At 39.1% G+C, this 18,245-nt stretch overlaps 1 protein-coding gene across 7 annotated transcripts in view; it reads left to right on the top strand.

Annotated features, from left to right (window-relative positions):
• The window catches only part of ZNF521 (zinc finger protein 521), a 280,467-nt gene that overhangs the window by 98,219 nt on the left and 164,003 nt on the right, over positions 1 to 18,245 (top strand). The window lies entirely within an intron of this gene.

An 18,245-nucleotide genomic window follows, 5' to 3' on the forward strand; every position in this document is an offset into this window, starting at 1 on the left:
CAAACAGAAGAAGGTCATGTGACCACAGCCGCAGGAAAGGATGTGGTCAAGACTTTGGGCCAGAGAGGTGACAAAGGGGAGAGAGAAAACATCAGTGATAATTGAACAGAATCCTCTCTTAGATGGGGAAAGAAATCAATGCTCATGTTGAACTCACTCTAAGGTAGCATGCTAGTAAGAGAGAAGGTTGGGAAATTCACCAGAAAGCAAAACATGCCTTTAAGCGATGGTAGAGGGATGGCAGCAAGAAGACTAATGCAAATGCCATAACTCCAAGCAATAACTGAAGCTTCAAGCAGATGGGACTGAATAACTTTTACTCAATTATTATAGTCTTAACAATAGTAGCTACATTTAGGGGCTTTGATAAATCTTTGTTCATAACAACAATATAAAATATAGCCTACACATTAGCTGGAGAGAAAAAAAAGAAAACAGGATAAAACAAAAAATAAATCTAAAAAAAAGAATGATTCTTGTCTATCTTATAAACTTAATCTACCCCTATAATTGGTTGTGGTGTTATATTCTATGTTCTTATACTAAGGAACTTTATGTATTATGAATATTCACAAAATATGAATGAAGTGTATTAGCTTTTGAGCAACAGACTCATTTAATACAAAGTCTTTTTCATAAAGAGCACACACCTTTAAAAAAACATATGTACGTTTTAAATAGCTCTGTACCAAGAGCTACTGGTTACCCATAACCAAGAGTGGGTAAAGATGGCATTTTGTATACCTTTAAATCTCAGTGCCTAGCCAAATGTCCGTTTGATGGATGAATGGTTGAAAGCATGAATGAGTAGACTCGAATGAGTTAGGAGAATAATTGAGACTGTTTTCCCTCAACTAAGCCACCTCTCCCACTTCTCCCATCTGCAGAGTGAATGTAGGAAGCTTAGGACAAAAAAAGATTAGTTCAAAGATACATCGTCAAGGAATTATGCATTATAAAAAGTATTCACTGATGGCCCACAATAAAATTAATGGAATTTTAAAAAATTCTCTTTTCAGAAGAGACATGCTGAGACTAAACAACTTTGCATACTTGAGATAATGAGATCAATAAAGACTGGCTAGAGCAAAGGCAATTCATTTGTTTTCTGCAGTTTTCAAAATCACCAAAAGTTTATAAGTGGTTCACAATGGAATTCGTCACATGTTTTCCAATGGAACATGCAGTAAATGGGGATTAGGTTCTCCGGCTAGCCCGTTTTTTTAAGAAACATATGAGGTTTACAGTAAAGAATCACACATGCAGTTTGTGAATGTCACAAAGGTCCCAAAAGCAGAGTGAAGGGACAGAAATCCAGCAATGCTTGCAGCCAACCAGTGGAAGGGACACTTTTTGTAGTTCTTCTATAAGGAGGGTACCTTTTGGAATTTATCCTCTTAGAGGGATTGCCTTTTGTTGTTCTCTTAAAGGTATCTCTGGTTTGTGCGAGAGGCTGCTCATAACTAAACAGTGACTTGAACAATAAGCCGTAAGCATTGTTTCAGTGGGAATCTGAATTCTGAGTCTTCACTGAGGAAGCCAGACTCGCATTTCTCCAGGATTCCCTGCAGGAGCAGGGACTCCTGGTCCCTTTTCCTGTGTCTCATAAGCTCTGGGAGTAGAGCATTCCCTGGCTCCTCTAGAATAGGAGGGGTACAAGAGGCCGGGAACTCTTGTGAGGGCCAGGACTTTGCGCACCAGTGGCTTCTGTCCCGGAGAGTGGCCGAGCAGAAGCTGTGGAGGTCAGAGTCTCTGTGAGGGCTTAGGCTTCTGGAAATGCCAGGCTTGGTATAGAAGGAGTAGCCATAAGTACACAGGAAGTGGGGCAGATAGAAGAGTGAGTGTGTGTGTGTGTGTGTGTGTGTGTGTGTGCACGTGCACACACTTATGTATTTGAACTCTGGGGAAGTTGACAGCAGGAGGACTTCCGCACTGTCAGGGCAAGCGTGATGCTGGGGCAGCCGGGAGCTGTTGCTAGAGGGCGGGATGGGTGTAATTACCTCTGTTCATCGCTGTTGGGAGGAAGGGAGACTTGTCGTGTCTTAGTGGCCTGTGGTGAGGACTCCCACCACGGGTGCAGCATGAGAAGGTGGAGTTCATTCATCTACAACATTTACAAGTTTGGCATCTTGAAGTCAAGGCATTTCTGTAGGTGAACAATAGATTCTCACCATCATAGACCTGAATTTTGAAATGCTGTACATCAGTATGTTCAGTTTTCATTTGTTCTTTCTTAGTTCTTCGGTATCGAGAAAGCCATAAAAGGACAGATAAATCCTCAATTTCACATTATGATGCTGTTCTCCAAACATAAGAAGACCAAGTCACGTTAATTAGAACCCATTTCAATAATTTTTTTAAAAATTGGAAAGCGAGACACTCAGAGCTCACTTGGATGTGTGCTGTAGTAATAGTATTAATCAGTTGCATAATCCACATTAATCAGTCCTGCCTCGAAGTGAAATTACTAATCAGCTTGATGATCTAAGCATTTGTCTGAGGAAATGAGTTTGTCTTAGAAAAAGTGATAATGGAAAAGTTAAAAAGAGAGAGAGAAAACAAGCAGAGGATAGATATTCATGTTAGTTTTACCTCATTTATTTCAGTACTAGGTCTGCTGATATAGAATGACTGAGTTTTGGTATGTAGTTCTGAACGAATAATTACTCCTTTTGATTGTGTCCTCTTATCTCCATCTAGAGAGAAAGCTGTGTGTAAATGTGTCAGTGCAGGAAGAGTTCCTTGGGATTTTTCTCCTTTGCCCTGTCTGGGGTGGGAGTTGGGGAGCAAAGCTGGTATTCCCTGGAGACTAGTGAATAGCATATAGGCTGAGGCCACATGTGACATTAAGTAGGCTTAAATTGGGGCAGGACTATCATTTCATTTAGCTATTTCAGCCCAGAAAGAGGTGAGCAAGAAGAAATTCAAACTATTCATTGGCCACTGTGAAGCTAAAAAGATGGTTGGTTTGATAGAAATTGTCAGGCTTTCACTGATAATGTAGAAACTCAACCATACAAGAAAACTGAGGTTATCCCATCACAATGAAGCATCCCCAAATCTAAGTGTAATCTCCCTGTAATCAACAGAAACTCTTTTGGGGAAGGTGGATTAGGGAGTCGAAGATGGCAGTTAGGGGGTGTTACCAAAGAAATATTTTCAGCAGTTCTCTTATACCAAGTGATGATTATCTTAACAATTGATTTGGGGCCCTTCTGTTGAAGAAACCAAAAATCTACTGAGAGCATATTGTAAGATGATGGTATAGAATATTGGGCACAATATGATTGTGTCACCTTATACTTGGATCCTGATTAGAGGGCTTCCTGTCTCTCGCAGGTGAGGGCCCTGATAGCTTTGCCCCAGTTTTTAGTGTGTCCCCTCCCAGCATCTCCATTTAGACACATCACTTGCATTCAGAGAAAGAGAAGCATTAACCGCTACATAGGGTCAAACCTGTAACTAAGCAATGAGAAAAACCAAGCAAAACGGAAATTGTTTGTAACGTAGGTCTCTTCCCAATCCTAGCTTCCATCGCTGCAAACTTTAAATCTTAGGCGTCTCAGTCACTGAATCTGCCCCAGTAAGAAAGAAAATTGTGAATTAAACTTATTTTGCAAGAAAAAAAAGCCCTAAAGAACATATTTGTAGATAAAGCCAAACGAAAAATAGGATGTGGCACATATACTAGCTATGAAGGTTGGGGTTTAGTATTTTAGGTTGTGGAGGGTATTTTGGAGTCAACAACAAAATCTTAGAATTTTAGGTTACTTCTCTCGAAGGCTGAACATTGTTAGGACACAATTTTTAGTTTATCCTTAAATTTCCTCCTGTATGGCTTGGCAGACATGAAAGTTTGAGAACCTCAGAAAAACCACGTCGAAAGAACCTGCTTTGGAGAGATCACGGGGGTGCGGATTTGGTTGATGACACAGACTATTTAGTCCTTACAGAGAATTGTTTGTCTTCCGTTTTTAGATGGCTTTAATTCCTCCAAATTGCTCCTTGAATAATAGGAAAAAGGCAATTTGAATTTCAGTGACAGATTGGACATAACAGGTTGCAACTATTAGGTCTAATTTTACCATACTGAGAAATAAAATTGCCTAAACATAAACATCGATCACTGATGCAGTAAATTAATTTGTACAGAAAAAGTAGTTTAACTGCAGTACACATTAAATATAGAAAATTTTCAAAATTACTGTTCTCTGAATTAATTTGTACACTTGTTTACTTGTTAAAAGCACGCATAAATTCTTTTTTTTCCTAAGGCAGTGTGGGTTTGAATTGAGTAAGAAAGAAATATCAAAAGTGGCAAGGAACTACAGAGAAATGTACATCACACAAAATGACGTGAATACTTGAAAATAATGTATTTTTTTCTCTCTTTCATTGTTGTGTTTAGATGCTATCTAGAACGTGCTTTGTTTTTGAATCTGTCCATAAGATCACTAAAGATGTGCTCATTTCCCTCCCTCATTATAACAAGATAAATGTGATGTTTTCATAGCCTTGACTTAACGTTTGTAAGAATCGGACGCCTGGAGTAATTAGAAGGGTTTTATGGTTTGGTTCCTCCGTGAGTTTACAGTCAAAGGCGTCCTAGGGCTTGGAACTGTTAACTTTGCCTTCGTGAGCAATCTGACCCAGGAATTCCTTTGTATTTAACACTTAAAAAAACCAGGGAACATGTTTTCATTGTTACCTGTAATTCCATTATGAGGGATGCATGGCAAAGTTTGGATGGTATCTTTGTAGATTGTTCCAGCCTCCGTAGAACTGGAGCTGGCAATGCGCTGCCGTTTGATACCATCTCCTGCCTACAGTTTTCAAGGACAGTGGTTCGATTCAAATACAATTCTGATAAGTGGCAGGTTTTCGTGTTTTTAATGCCTTGACAAGGGCATCACTCTCAGGAGAGGGAGGTGAAACCGTTTGGACGAGGATTCCGGCTCTGCTCCTTTGTGCTGACACACTAAGATAATGGACAATTAAGAGAGCCTTCACCGCAGGCGAAAGGATGGGGTTATCACTAATATAAAGGAGCCCATGGGGTGCTGGGGGATGAAGGAGAAGAGGAATGGGAATTTTTAAAAGGAATATAGAACACACAGATGAGATGCCTAATAACTGTTCACGTATTGCTCTTTCACAGGGAATAATGGTGAGTGATTGGAGTGTTCAGTCTTGCTTCCTGTAACTTAAAAAAAAAAAAAAAATCTGGTTCATTACATTTGACCCAAAGTATGCAGAAAACTTCCCCCTGTGCTGGTGTAGGGAGCCCAGACAATAAAGGGATTTGTTTTTGTAGAGTCTGACTGCCTTCCATGGGGTTTTGCAAATTGACTGCTGATAGTCTAAGGCAGTGGTTGTCAACCTTGACTGCTTTCCCCAGGGGCCCCCCCGACCCTAGGAGAGTCTGATTTAATTGGTCTGGGCAGGGACCCAGTATTTTTTAAAGCTCCTCGGACAATTCCAAGGTGTACCCGGGTTGTGGGCTATTGCTACAGAGTTTATAACAGAAGGATCAGGTCCCTCGATATTTGGTTTCCCTGGCAGACTGTGTGATTCTTTAAGAGATTTGAATAATGGTGTGTGTGCTGCTATTAGAGAAGGTGTGTACTGCATACGTTTCTAATAACGACCTAGTGTTTGTGTGGACCGCACAGGTAGCATTCAGGTGCCTCTGGAGAGAAGTCCCTCCTCTCTCGGCTACTGTTCTTCACGTGCCCTCACTGTCTTTTAGCTTCTGTTTGCTTTTTTTTCTAGTAGATTACTGAAGCTTCCTCTTCCTGGGATAGCATTATTATGCAATTTATTACCGGCAGCTTTGTACCTGCTCTTCGTAATCTGATAGGGGCAGCTGTTCTGCATGCATGTAAATTACAGGGGAATGTTGCTCATACCATTTAGCACTCAGAAAAGTGAGACAGCCCTGAGTATCTCCAAACTGAGTAGAGAGGTTAACTGATTTTCTTTTGACTTAAACTTTCATTTGTCTCTAAGAGCCCCAAAAGACAATAGAGCACACTGCTTCTGATAAGTATGGGTTCTCCTCAGCGTGAAGAGATGTGTGTGATAAGATAAGATGGCTTGAAAAAAGAGAGAGCTTGAGGGAAAGGAATAGGAGGGGAGGGAGAGAGAAGTATTTTAACTGCTTTGACTGCAAAATACCCCCTGGTAGCCAGAGATAAGACACCTTGAGCTACTCAGAAGACCTTAAACAGGATGTAAATGAAGCCAATAAAAATCATTTGAGATCAAGCTATTTTTCTACTCCCCTCCTATTTCCACCTCTGACAGCAGAAGGCTTAATTTACTGTATGGCATTCCGCACTTACGTGCAGAACCCAGGAAGTTGCCAGCGACTGATAGGAGCCAGTGCAAAAAACAAGATATCTACAGTTTCTAGAGAGGGCCAAACTTCAGGCATTTAATGAGCAATCCTAGCCACGCCTTCCTGAGTGGAAAAAGAGAGTATTGCTGATCTTCGGAAGCCCCCTTCCCTCTTCCTCCTTCACTTATTCATTTGCTTTGTCTTCAGTTTTGTGACGACCTTCATTCTTTGAAATGGTTCACAGGGTGAGCAGCATTTCATAGCCTATGGATATTTCTCATCAAGCTAATGCAGCTTGAAAGTAATTATCCACCAAAGTTTAGGAGATAGACCTTTCCATGTTCACATTTGAAAGGAGCTGTTTACTCACAACTTCGTATCCTAATCATGTAACATCCAGCCTTTATGTACTTGGAACTTTATAACTCTTCAAAATGGTTACTGTCTTTTTCTAGAAATTCACAAGCTGCTGCCAACAACACTCTTCTATAGAGAGGAAGTGACTTATGGGAGCTAGTTGAACACGACACTGAAAAGATTTGAAGCTTGGAGTCCTACTCATAGTGGAAGGAGGCAATGTTAAGGGATGGGAAGGCAAAGGATAATGATGTCCTTTTCTTTCTGGAAAAGCTGCTTCTTGGAAGAACTGGGATTCATTTTGGTCTCTGAATGAGGGAGAGAAAGCTCTCCGTCTCCCTTGCTGTAGTGCGGAGCGGCAAATATGGAAAAGGCACAGCCACGCGGAGCAAACTTGAAGCAGAGGATTTCAATGATTCAGAGGCGATAAAAGACTACAGTGGTTTTCAAACTCAGTAATACAGGGGAAGCACCCTAAAAGCTTGCTAAAAATGAGGATTTCTGAGCCCCGTCCCTAGAAGTTCAGAGTCAGTAGACCTGGGCAGGGGGTATGTGCGGGAGTTTGCATTTTCAACCACAGTTCAGGTGACTGGGGAGCAGGTGTTTGGTGGATTATGCTAAGAAACGCTGCCCTCGGTCGTCTGGTTGGGGCAGAGGGTCGGCCTTTGGTTTCGTTGTATGCAGTCATGGTAGCCGCAGTAATCACAGAGGAAGGGGAGCTTAGAGGAAGGTGAGGAGGACCCTTCGTTGTATCCCTCATTGGATGAGTGGCAGGAATTGTGGTTCCAGAGGCAAGAGCGTGAGGAAGGTGAAGCTGACCATGCGCTAATTTGATGGAACCTTTTCTTCTGCTTTTATTTGCCAATACCTGACCCAACCAAACCACTCCCCTCAGCGGAGAGGATGGAAGGAAGAGACGGAGGGGGAGAGAGATTGTTAAGGAAAACCAGAGGGGTGTGTGTGTGTGTGTGTGTGTGTGTGTGTGTGTGTGTGTGTGTTTATGTATGTGTGTGTCTGTGATTTTTCTAGCTAGTAGCCAGAAGTGAAATTAAAGTAAGAAATGAGCTGTCATGATGTGTCAACAGCAGATTACAGGTTCATAGAATTGTTAGGTTTTTGTTTTCCTCTATACATGCGTGTACACGTATGTCAATTAGCATAAATTGGTTTTGTAGTAGGAAAAGAAAACCACAATGAAATCTTTAACAACAACAACCAAAGAGAATAATGTGAAACACTATTTTAAGTTCACTCATTTACCGATAGAAACTAGGTGACTGGGTGGCATTTGAGGCAGTTGTTGTTTCGGTGGGAGGGTAGGGAAGGAGGGACTGGGAGAGTTACCTGACACATAGACCAAGCTGCTTGCCTGGACACGGGGGCACTAGGGCTTGGGTTTTAGTGCCGCCATCAGCTCCTATTGTTAGTGGAAGATTATAACCTGTTACTCATCCTCACCAATCTGTGTGTTCATCTGTAAGATTAGCACTTTTTTTTCCCTAAAGACTAAGGCTTCTCACAGATCTTAAATCTAATGTTTCATATATATGAAAAGTTAGGAGTGACAGCCTTGAGTTTTTTTTCTCTGTGTAGGCTTCAATCAAATTCATTTATTTTCTTTCCTTTGATCCCTCAAGTCAGACCCAGAGGTATGCATAACCCATGCCAAACAACATCAGGTCATCTTAAGAGAAAAGAGTAGAGCTCAGATGTGGGAGGAGGCTTTGTGAAGATTCAGAAACCAGCGCTTTCTTACAGACAGCATTGAGTCAATCAAGATCCCAGAACTGTGCTAGTCGGTTTTATGTCTTTGGGTATTGGAAACATGATTTTGCAAGGGTCAATAAGCCTTGGAAATACAGATATATGCTATCCATATATCCCTTTTCAAAAGCAAATAAAACAAAAACAAAGAAACAATGCTGTAAATTTCTCTATGAAAATTATTCAGAATTGGTGCATTTCACATGTGAACTAAGCAGTTACATGTCCAATTCTTTATTATCTGACTAGAGTTTCTTAATTTACTCTTATTTAAATCATATTAGTACGCTCAGTTTTCGGTGGAATTTTGTGTCCTCTGTGTTGGGTGCTGGAGGGATAGGGGTCTTTATGTCCTTGTGAAACAAGTGCAGATGGAGTCTCCAAGGCTCCCAGACTCCAACCAGCCTCTTTAACTCTCTTGTTACTGTGACCACACTGCCTTGTATTCTTTTCTTATACATTGTTTTGTTATGTTAAAATTATCTTGGATTTAGGCAAAATGAAATAGTATTACTTGGAGGTATCATGGGGTTTTTAAGGACTGACTCTGTCACCAGTTTTGGGATATTTGGCAAGAAACTTCATCTTAGTTACATATATAAACAGACATATATACATAACACACACACACATATATATACACACATGTATACATACATACACATATATTTTAATACAATTACATATACACATGTGTAAACTATATAATTGAGTATACAAAATATATAATTTAATAAAATAATATAATTATATGTAATATATATTAATCGGTAAAAAAATAGCATCATAAAGACTTCCCCTAATGAAGTGTTTCATTAAGACATGATTGCGCATTTACTCATATTAAGTGGCAAATTACTATGATTAATACTTTGCAGTGAGAAATAGCAAAGATATTTCAAAACTGTATGCCTTGATTTAACATAAATCATTAAGTCTGTTCTGAGCATCAGTCAGTCCTGCATAAAAACATACATGCACACATAGCCCGTGCCATACTTTTGACTAGTACTGGTTCCCATAAATAAATTACCAGGACTGTTAACAAGAAAGAAGATGATGGAGTGAACTGGTTTCAATTTTATTTTTATATTCATTCTAGGGAAGAGTAAATTGAACCAAAAGTGAGAAATAGAAAACAAAGGGAGAATAAGGTACCTGGAAAAATCCATTAAATTGATAATCAGCATTATTTTCAGGATTGCCTCTTTCAAATTTTGCCTAATTAGGTAAATGAAAAAAAAAACTACATGAATAAGCATACTGATATTAATGATCTGTGTAGAAATACTTTGTTATGCCCTAATTAGAGTTATTTTAAGAACATACTTTTGTCCTTTGCAGTTTACAAACATTATCTCATTTAAAATAGATGACTCCTGGGACTTCCCTGGCGGTCCAGTGGTTAAGACTTTGCCTTCCCACTGCACAGGCTGCGAGTTCGATCCCTGGTCGGGGAGCTAAGATCCCACATGCCTCACAGCCAAAAAACCAAAACATAAAACAAAAGTAATATCGTAACAAATTCAATAAAGACTTTAAAAATGGTCCACATCAAAAAAATCGTTAAAAAAAATAAAATAAATGACTCCTTATATCATTTGTGTTACTTGGGATCCAACATCACTTTTCAGTTTTAGTTTTACTATGTAAAAGTTAATGATGAAAGTTAATGATGTGAAAGTTAATGATTCTGTTGAAACACCATAGATATTCTGTCCTGTGAGGACGCATTGGCAGTTTGTCCTGTAGATCTCGACATATGCATAAAATCTCAAGATAGTGTAGCATCCTCCAATTTTTAAATACCACCGCAGCATATAACTTCCCCATAAAATGCATAAACACTGATTGAGGAGTAGGCAACACAAACTAGTTTGAGTTGCAGCTGCTGTGTGGTTGGCTAGGTGTGCTCACTAGCTTTTCTACTTCAGCCTGACAACTTGCGTGAGACAGTCTCTGCCTTAAAATAAAAAATGATTATTTGTTCCAGATCTTACGAATTCCTATCATATTTTAGACACATGAACATCAAAATCAAGAACACTGATGTCCACCGTATTATAATACCAAATGGATAATTGTAATATTTCCCCCCTAATCTTTGTAACAGCTTTTTCTATATTAGCACACCGTATTTATCACTTTACTGCACAATGAACCCACAGGGGGTGCTAATTGGTCATTAATTAAATTTTAGCCTTTCAACACTTTTGTATTCTCCAGTGGCTTTATCTGCAGTGAAGTATACGGTGTGGCCTTTTTAAACTGCCAAAAATTCATGTCAGCTTTACTGCTGCCGTGGATATAATACAGGTGAAATTCAGCTCGAGTGAACACCATTTCAGGACTGTTATAATTCCTTGTGACCAAAAGTTCGCCAGCCTTGGACCAAAGCCTACATGTTGGAAAGTATTCAGTAGAGTTCAACATGGCAAAACATTCTCATAGACCAGACTCCTCTTTGAAATACAGAATTTGATTTCTTTGTTTAAAAATTCTAGTGTGTAGGGCAATTCTTCGAAAAACCATTAACATGGTGGAATGATTTTTCTGAGGTCCATCATTCACTAATGAAGCCATTTTCAAACTTAGTTTTCTTAATGGAAGAATCCCTTTTATGTTATGCTACCCCAGTGAAGAGGTTAATTTAAAATTACTAATGATTAACATGGTAGCACTGAGAAATTTGCTGAGTATATTTCAAAAGGTGTGGCTATATTTTCAAAGCTTAATAGGTATATTTCACACTAGAGCAAAGGATTTTGAAGCAAAGTAGAATTTGCCCTCGAGAAATTTCTAAACAGGTAAAGTAGTGAGATATTGGGCTGGAGTCAGAACTATGGGATGTGGCTTCAAGATTTTGAATGCAAGCCATCCCATTGTGGGGATTTTATTCCACCAATGAATTAATCACAGCTTGCCAGCGTGTGCCGCTATTAAAGAATGAGCTCCTGCACATTGATTTTCAAGATAACTACTATTAGCGTTCAGTTTTTTTTTTGTATTTTGGTTTATTTTTTATTTTATTTTTCATTTAATTTTTGGCCACATGGCTGGTGGGATTTTAGTTCCCTGACCAGAGATTGAACCCGGCCCCTCGGCAGTGAAAGCTCAGAGTCCTAACCACTGGACCGCCAGGGAACTCAATTCCTATTTCTTATTTTTAAACAAAAATGCCTTTTAAGTCCTTTAAAATTCTTAGAATTTCAATATGAAGAAAGCAACCACTAAATTATAGTTAATTTTTATTCCTCTGTAATGTTTTCACATTTATCAGTTATAACCTAACGGTAACTTTGACTTTTAGGGTAGTAGTAATAATTTAGTACATGTTTATTTTGTAGCAGTTCAGAAAGCTCTTTCATACAATATCATGTTTGATTCTTATGATATCAACTATGGGGAAGGCTGGAATTTTTCTGATATTATAGACAAGGAGGCCAAGACTTTAAAAAAAATAGTAATTTCTAGAGTTCATAAGCTAGTTATCAGACCTAAACACACAGTAGGTGTTTAATAAATGTTGGTTATATAAATGAATAAATGAAATAAGCAATGAAGAAGTGCTTCAAATTCTTTGTGGTATGAGGTCATATATAAATACAAGACTTCTAAGTAACGAAAACACGCCTTCTAACTCAAAATAGTTGAGATTAAAAGGAAACAGACTTGGGAAATTCACCGTGATGATGGCTGTCATTATTAAAGGAGAGATAAATACATTACATGATGTAGAATGCTCACAGCCACAGCACTGTAAACAGATGTGTAGCATATGATTGCCAATTACTGAACGCCAAGAGGTTGGTGCTTATCATTAGTTATATATATTTTTAAGTGAGCCAAAAGATGGAAGCAGCAAAGCCGTGCTCACCCCCCCCGCCCCCCCCACGTAATTGGAAACCGCTTTTCCTTCTGTCTGGCTTCAGAAACACGTCTCAGTTTCCGTGAGAGAGACAATGACTGTTCTTTAACTGGTTTCACGTCAGCTTTTTCCTCTGATTTGAGAGGTGGAGTTAAGTGTGAACTGCTTAAGAATGCACTGTTTTCTGTTTAATTTGGCGGCGGAAGATGGAATTCATTGAGCTCCGTCTGTTCAAATGAACTTGAAGCAACAGCGAGCAAAACATTTGTACTTCTCCGCACACGTAACAGAACTGTGTCTGGTGAAAGAGGCAACTTGGATATAAAGCCCAGGATTACCTAAGGAGGACGGCGCAGGGGTGATAGCAACTTATCTCTTTGGCTCATCCAAAGCATTAAAGGATTGTTGGGGAAAGTGAGCCTCTTTTTTATTAGGGAGTATTGAAAGGAAAAAAAAAAAATAACCTCTGAGCTCTGATATCTGGAATTCATCTTGACTGTGTTAAAAAATGTGCTCCTCCAACTCCTGCTTCCACAGCTGCTATCATTAATGAGTGACCACCCTTTTCCCTCATAACCTAACTGTTAATGCATTTAATTGGTCCTTCCAGAACAGTTCGTAATATTACAGAATTTAAAAGTGTCTGTGAATTACAAGTCATTTTAAAGTTCACTTTTCTCTTTTGAACACCCAGTAAAGAATATTCCTTTTCAAGTAGTTAAATAAGTTACATGACAAAGGAGTGAATTTAATGTGGGACTGTTGATTTTTTTTTTTAAAGTATGATAGCTATATTATTAAAGTTGCAGCCTTTCTAAAACTGTTGACATTTTTGTTGAGAATGAAAGGAAACAATTGTGTAATAATGCATAATGATTTATTTAGAATGACCATCTCCTTCAGCAATTTAGATCATTGCTTTAAAATGTATTGTGCAATTTGGTGAGATGATTTTAAATATGATGATGCAGAGTTGTTACTGTGATGGCTCTGGGTTAACATGACAAATATCCTTGTTACCTGTGTCTATTAAACACACATTTCAAAATATTGTTCTCTCTTGATAGCACCTAACTTCTCTCAGCCTTTGTGCCTACCTGTATATTTCCCTCAAGATTCTCAGTTTAACTGTCTTAAGGTGTCTTAAGTTAATGAGTGGAAAAAGGACTATGAACTCTAGTATGAAAGTTCAGAACTGCTCCTAGAGCATGCTGGTAGAAAGAAAGAACCATTTTCAGCCAATGGAGGAAATAACCTGGAAATTTGCTTTGGTCTCATGCTTTCACCTACTGTCCTACGCTTAAAAAAATCATCTACTAAATGAACTTATTTTGATGTTAAATAATGCAGTGATTGTACTGCTAGTGTTTTAAGGATAAGAGAGGTAATTTCCGAAGTCCACACTTGGCTTCGGAATTACATAGCAAAATACTTGTTCCAAGGTTATCTGTCTGTAAAGACCCAAGATTATATCATATGTATAATAATTTAATACTTGGATTTATGGTCCATTAACTTTTAGATACCACCAACAATTTATATTTTATTTTCTTGGTGGCTGAATATACAACTGTGAATGCTTAAGGCACTCTTTGGGCCAGTCCCTAAAGCTGATATTCCAGTGGTTCAATTAAAGAAAAGAAAATGTTAAAATATGTTTGTAGTGTACACATTAAGAAGCTTACATGTGAAAACGTAAATACATGCAACCCAGATAAATCTTTTTGTTTACATATGCAGCTTTTCCTTCAGCGATGATAGGTGCCCTAGAAATATTCACTAATCTTTGTAACACCCCAGAGGGTAAGTAGCAAGAATTATTATCTTCATATTGCAGGTGAAATACCTAGGTAGGGGCAGATTAAATGACTTGGCCAGGTCACTCTCCAAGTCAGTTATGAAGCTAGAAATAAAACTCCGGAATCCTGACTTTTAGTTCTCATTCTGAGTTATTGCTCTTCGAAAAGAGAGGTACCAGAGCTGTCAGTATTCGGGCTTCTTTTCCTCACTTGAAAAGTAACCAGTGATGTAAATCCTGTCCCTGTTAAAGAAATCTTGCTGTGTGGCACTTGCACACACATGATACTGAGTCCCCAAGGGCGGTTTAGTGAGTACTCTGCCTTTACAATGAATGAGCTCAGGTAGCAAAAGGACATCAGTAAGCCAGCTTCTTGTGGGCCCGGCCCTACGAAGAACTAAATGTATTGGAAGTTTCCATAACTTCAGAGATTCGGATCACTTCTTTAACATGTACAGTGAGTCAATCCACTTTGTTACTTGACTTTCTCCTTAATAATTTCAGGATTGCCCGTATTGTTGGAGTCAGCATTCTAAAATTAGGCTTGGTCCCTGCCCTCCAGAAGCGTGTACTTTACCCTAAGACTAAGACATGCTTTATGGTACAAAAATAAAAAGCTTTAGCATCACCCCAAACGTTCCTGTGCATCTTCTCTTCCTCCTTCTTTGACCTTATTTTTTTATTGGCTACTTCAGTTGGATTTGAAAGCCAAAGAATGGCCAGACCCTCAGCATTTTTCTTCCACAATGACAGGCTGTAGACGGACATTATCAGCCCCCCATTTGGCAGCCCAGCAGCCCTTCCCAGGGTGTGTTCGTCTGTCCATCCCCCAGTAGCCAGGATAAAATCATAGCCAATCTTTGCTGTCTCCTCCAAAGTTGGTACATGAGGGGCGATGGCTCATGTCACAGAGGTACTTTGTGCTCTGGTGTTTTTTATTTTTTCTGCACAATCCCTCCTTCTAGTATGACTTCACTTTTCTGTTAGTGAGCACGTTCCCCCATAAATATGACCGAACAGGTGTTGCTCTGCCGCTAACTGAGTTTCCAGCTGTCATCCTCCGACGTAGACCCAGCAAAATCTGTTGTTTCATCCTTTCAGGCAGACTAGAGAACCATCAAGCCCGAGATGGAGGTCTTCCTTGCAGGATATGGCAGTTTTGTTGCCAGAAGATGGTCGGGAAAGCCTGGCTGGCTAACAAAGACAGGCCTTCAGCTGCTGGGTGTAGCTCCAGCTCTGCATCCCCTTTGGCAGGAGCACAGAGGCTGCTGCAGTGTGGCCAGCCAGCAAAATTAGGAAATAAGGACCTCTTTTATTTACTCAGGCTGCTGAATCATGGGCATTCCTGTCTGCTTGGAGAAAAGTCAGGCGGCTCTCCTTTCCACTGAAAGTCTCAGGAGTGTTCGAGACTTTCATCTCCGAGTGTTCACACACTTGTTTTAATGTGCTTTATGGAAATGGTGAAACTCAGCAAGTACAGTTGCTGTAGAAAAACATCTGCACTAACTATGCACACACATTTGCATCTTTAAATAGACTTTTAGGCCACGGAGCTGGTTTCCAGCAAAGTTTTTTTTGTTGTTGTTGTTGTTTTTCTTCTTCTTCCCGTTGTAAGAGCTATAGCTCTCTGAGAGTCAGCTAGGGTGAAGTGACTGATTCCAAAAAAAATTAAAATTTAACATGGACACGTTAAGTACTTCACACTGAAATGCAGAAAACCTGCCATAACACAGAAACACACTTCTGTAAGAAGTAGCACTCAGTGAGTGTCGAAGGGTAAAAAAGTTCAAGTTGACTCAGTAACGGGAGTTGAAAGAATCCTCCATAGTTTCTTCCAGATGAAAAAAAGAAATTGAAATCGTTTAAGTCTGTATTAGCCATTTAAACATAGGTTGTGTTGTGAATGCCAAAAAGCTTAAGGGAATGGGGACGAGTAGCTTTCAAAGACTTAGGTAGACCTCGGAGAATGTTGGCAACACCACCACACCACAAAAGTCTGGGGAGATTCTGATACCCTTAGAGCATGGATAAACAGCCCTGGGAGTCTTGTCAGTGAGCTCCTTGTGCATCCCAGGGAGAGAAGGCCCACTTACAACACTAGCAAATGAGCGTTGTACAATTTAGATTTTAAAACAGAAATCAGCCTTTCGCGAAACCTTTGCTTATTTTTCTAAAAGTAGCATTCCCTGCTCAAACTTTTTACTTCTGCTCTGTGGCCTCAGTCCCTCAGCCTGAGCCTTAGGAAGCCGGTAGGTGATTTCCGTGTATCTCAGTTACAAGGACACATCATCTTTGATTATCTATGTTCTCTTTTTCCCAAGACCAAGTAATAGGGACAGGAGAGAGAGTGAAGGGAAGGTTTCTAGCTCCCTTGAATCTTGGTTTGAGTAAAAACTTGATCCTGACCCTCAGCTCACTTGACTATATTTGAAATTTATAAGCTTAGGAGAACAGTTATGTAAGAGGTGTATAGTCAGGCATGGCCCACAGACAAGAACCTGATTTAAGCATGGTGTCATGTTTATAATGGTCTATGGCTCTATAATTCTTGGTGCATTTGTATAATAATATATCATGCCTGGGCATAATCTGCAATTTAATAATAAATTCACTTGCTTAATTTTCAGGCTCAGTAATTCTATTCTTTCAGTCTAGATGCATGACAAATTCTGATTCACTGTTTTCCCCAACTGTACAAATGAGATGATGTGTTTGAAAATATTTTTAAGTGAAACAACAGGATGTAAGCCTAAGCAAGGAATGTGTGAAAAGTGGTAGATTTTCTTCCTAGAATGCTGAGCAAATTTAATAAAGAGTAAACTTTTTAATTAGGGGAAATATTTCAAAACTTTGGCTTGTTTTAGGGCTACCAGCTTTAGGTGGCTTATGTTTTTTAAGGGAAAAGCTAGACCATCGTTGAAGTTGTTTTTGTTTTTAATTTTTCAAAATTGTTTTTCTGTATGTTGGGTGATGAGTTTATATGCATATATTCTTTATGTGTATTCACCTTTAAATTGAAATCACACCCACAATTGTCAGACTCTTTCTTATGCTGGAAACACGTTAGGTTATAGACGTATATAAATGAGGATGCAAAATCATGTGGTTTTCAACTTGTATTGCGAAGCTCTGTTGCAGTGGGCAGGGATCCAGGAATGGTGTTTGGTTGTTTTCTCAGAGTTAGATGGTTGCCATCTGGCATTGATAGTGAGATGGTGTTGTCATCAGTTTCTAGATGCAGGAAAGGAATGATCCTCATCTGTTTCCTGTGGATAAGCAAGAGGTTGATAATCTAGTAAAATCTTGTTACCTTAAAGAAAGCAGACGTGGAATTTGTTTACATAATGCTTGCCAGTTTCTACTTTTATGTTAATAATATAGCTTGCTAGTGAACTTTAGCTTTGAAGAATTTTAAAATGTATTTGATCATATTCTAATTGCATCTTATTAGAATACCCCAATAATATTCTAATTGAACCTATTATTCTAATAGAATCACTGTCTCCACCAGGCACACTCCATGGTCTTTACTTGTCTGCCTTTATGAAAAATCTTGCACACGACAGGAGAGTGAAAAGCTTTTACAATGTCTTCCGATCCTGAATGATAGATTGTTTTGAAAAGCCAGAAAGAGGTTTTACAACCTGTTTGAGAAGGTCTCATTTTCCACTTGAATATTAAGAAAGTGACAGAAGTAAGAGTGTACACTAGCAACAAACATGGTTAAAAAACCACCTAATATAAAGTAGAGTTACTTTATGGATAACTTGCTAAGGTTATATCTGGCTTTCAGGCTTGTTTGTCTTCTCTTTGTTACCCATAAATCTTTCAGCATTTAGCATAATCATTTATCACTTTTCCTGTTTCCAGTTTTTCACAAGTTGCTTTGTCTCTGCTCACCTCAAAGTGCAGGTCCTGTTTGGCTAAGGAAGTTCATGCTGCTGAAGCTTTTGCAAAAGGAAGAAATGGTGGGCCACCTCTTGAACTTTCCAAACAAAATACACTATTACAATCTGGCCCTTGTGAAACTCTCATTTTTTTTCTTGATCCTGGCTGATCCTAGCTACATGTAATATCTAGCAGTACCCTTCTAACATCTAATAATCCATTTTCTGGCC

The sequence above is a fragment of the Balaenoptera borealis genome (genome assembly GCF_965194805.1).
Source record: "Balaenoptera borealis genome assembly, chromosome: 14".
In the NCBI taxonomy this organism is placed as follows: domain Eukaryota; kingdom Metazoa; phylum Chordata; class Mammalia; order Artiodactyla; family Balaenopteridae; genus Balaenoptera; species Balaenoptera borealis.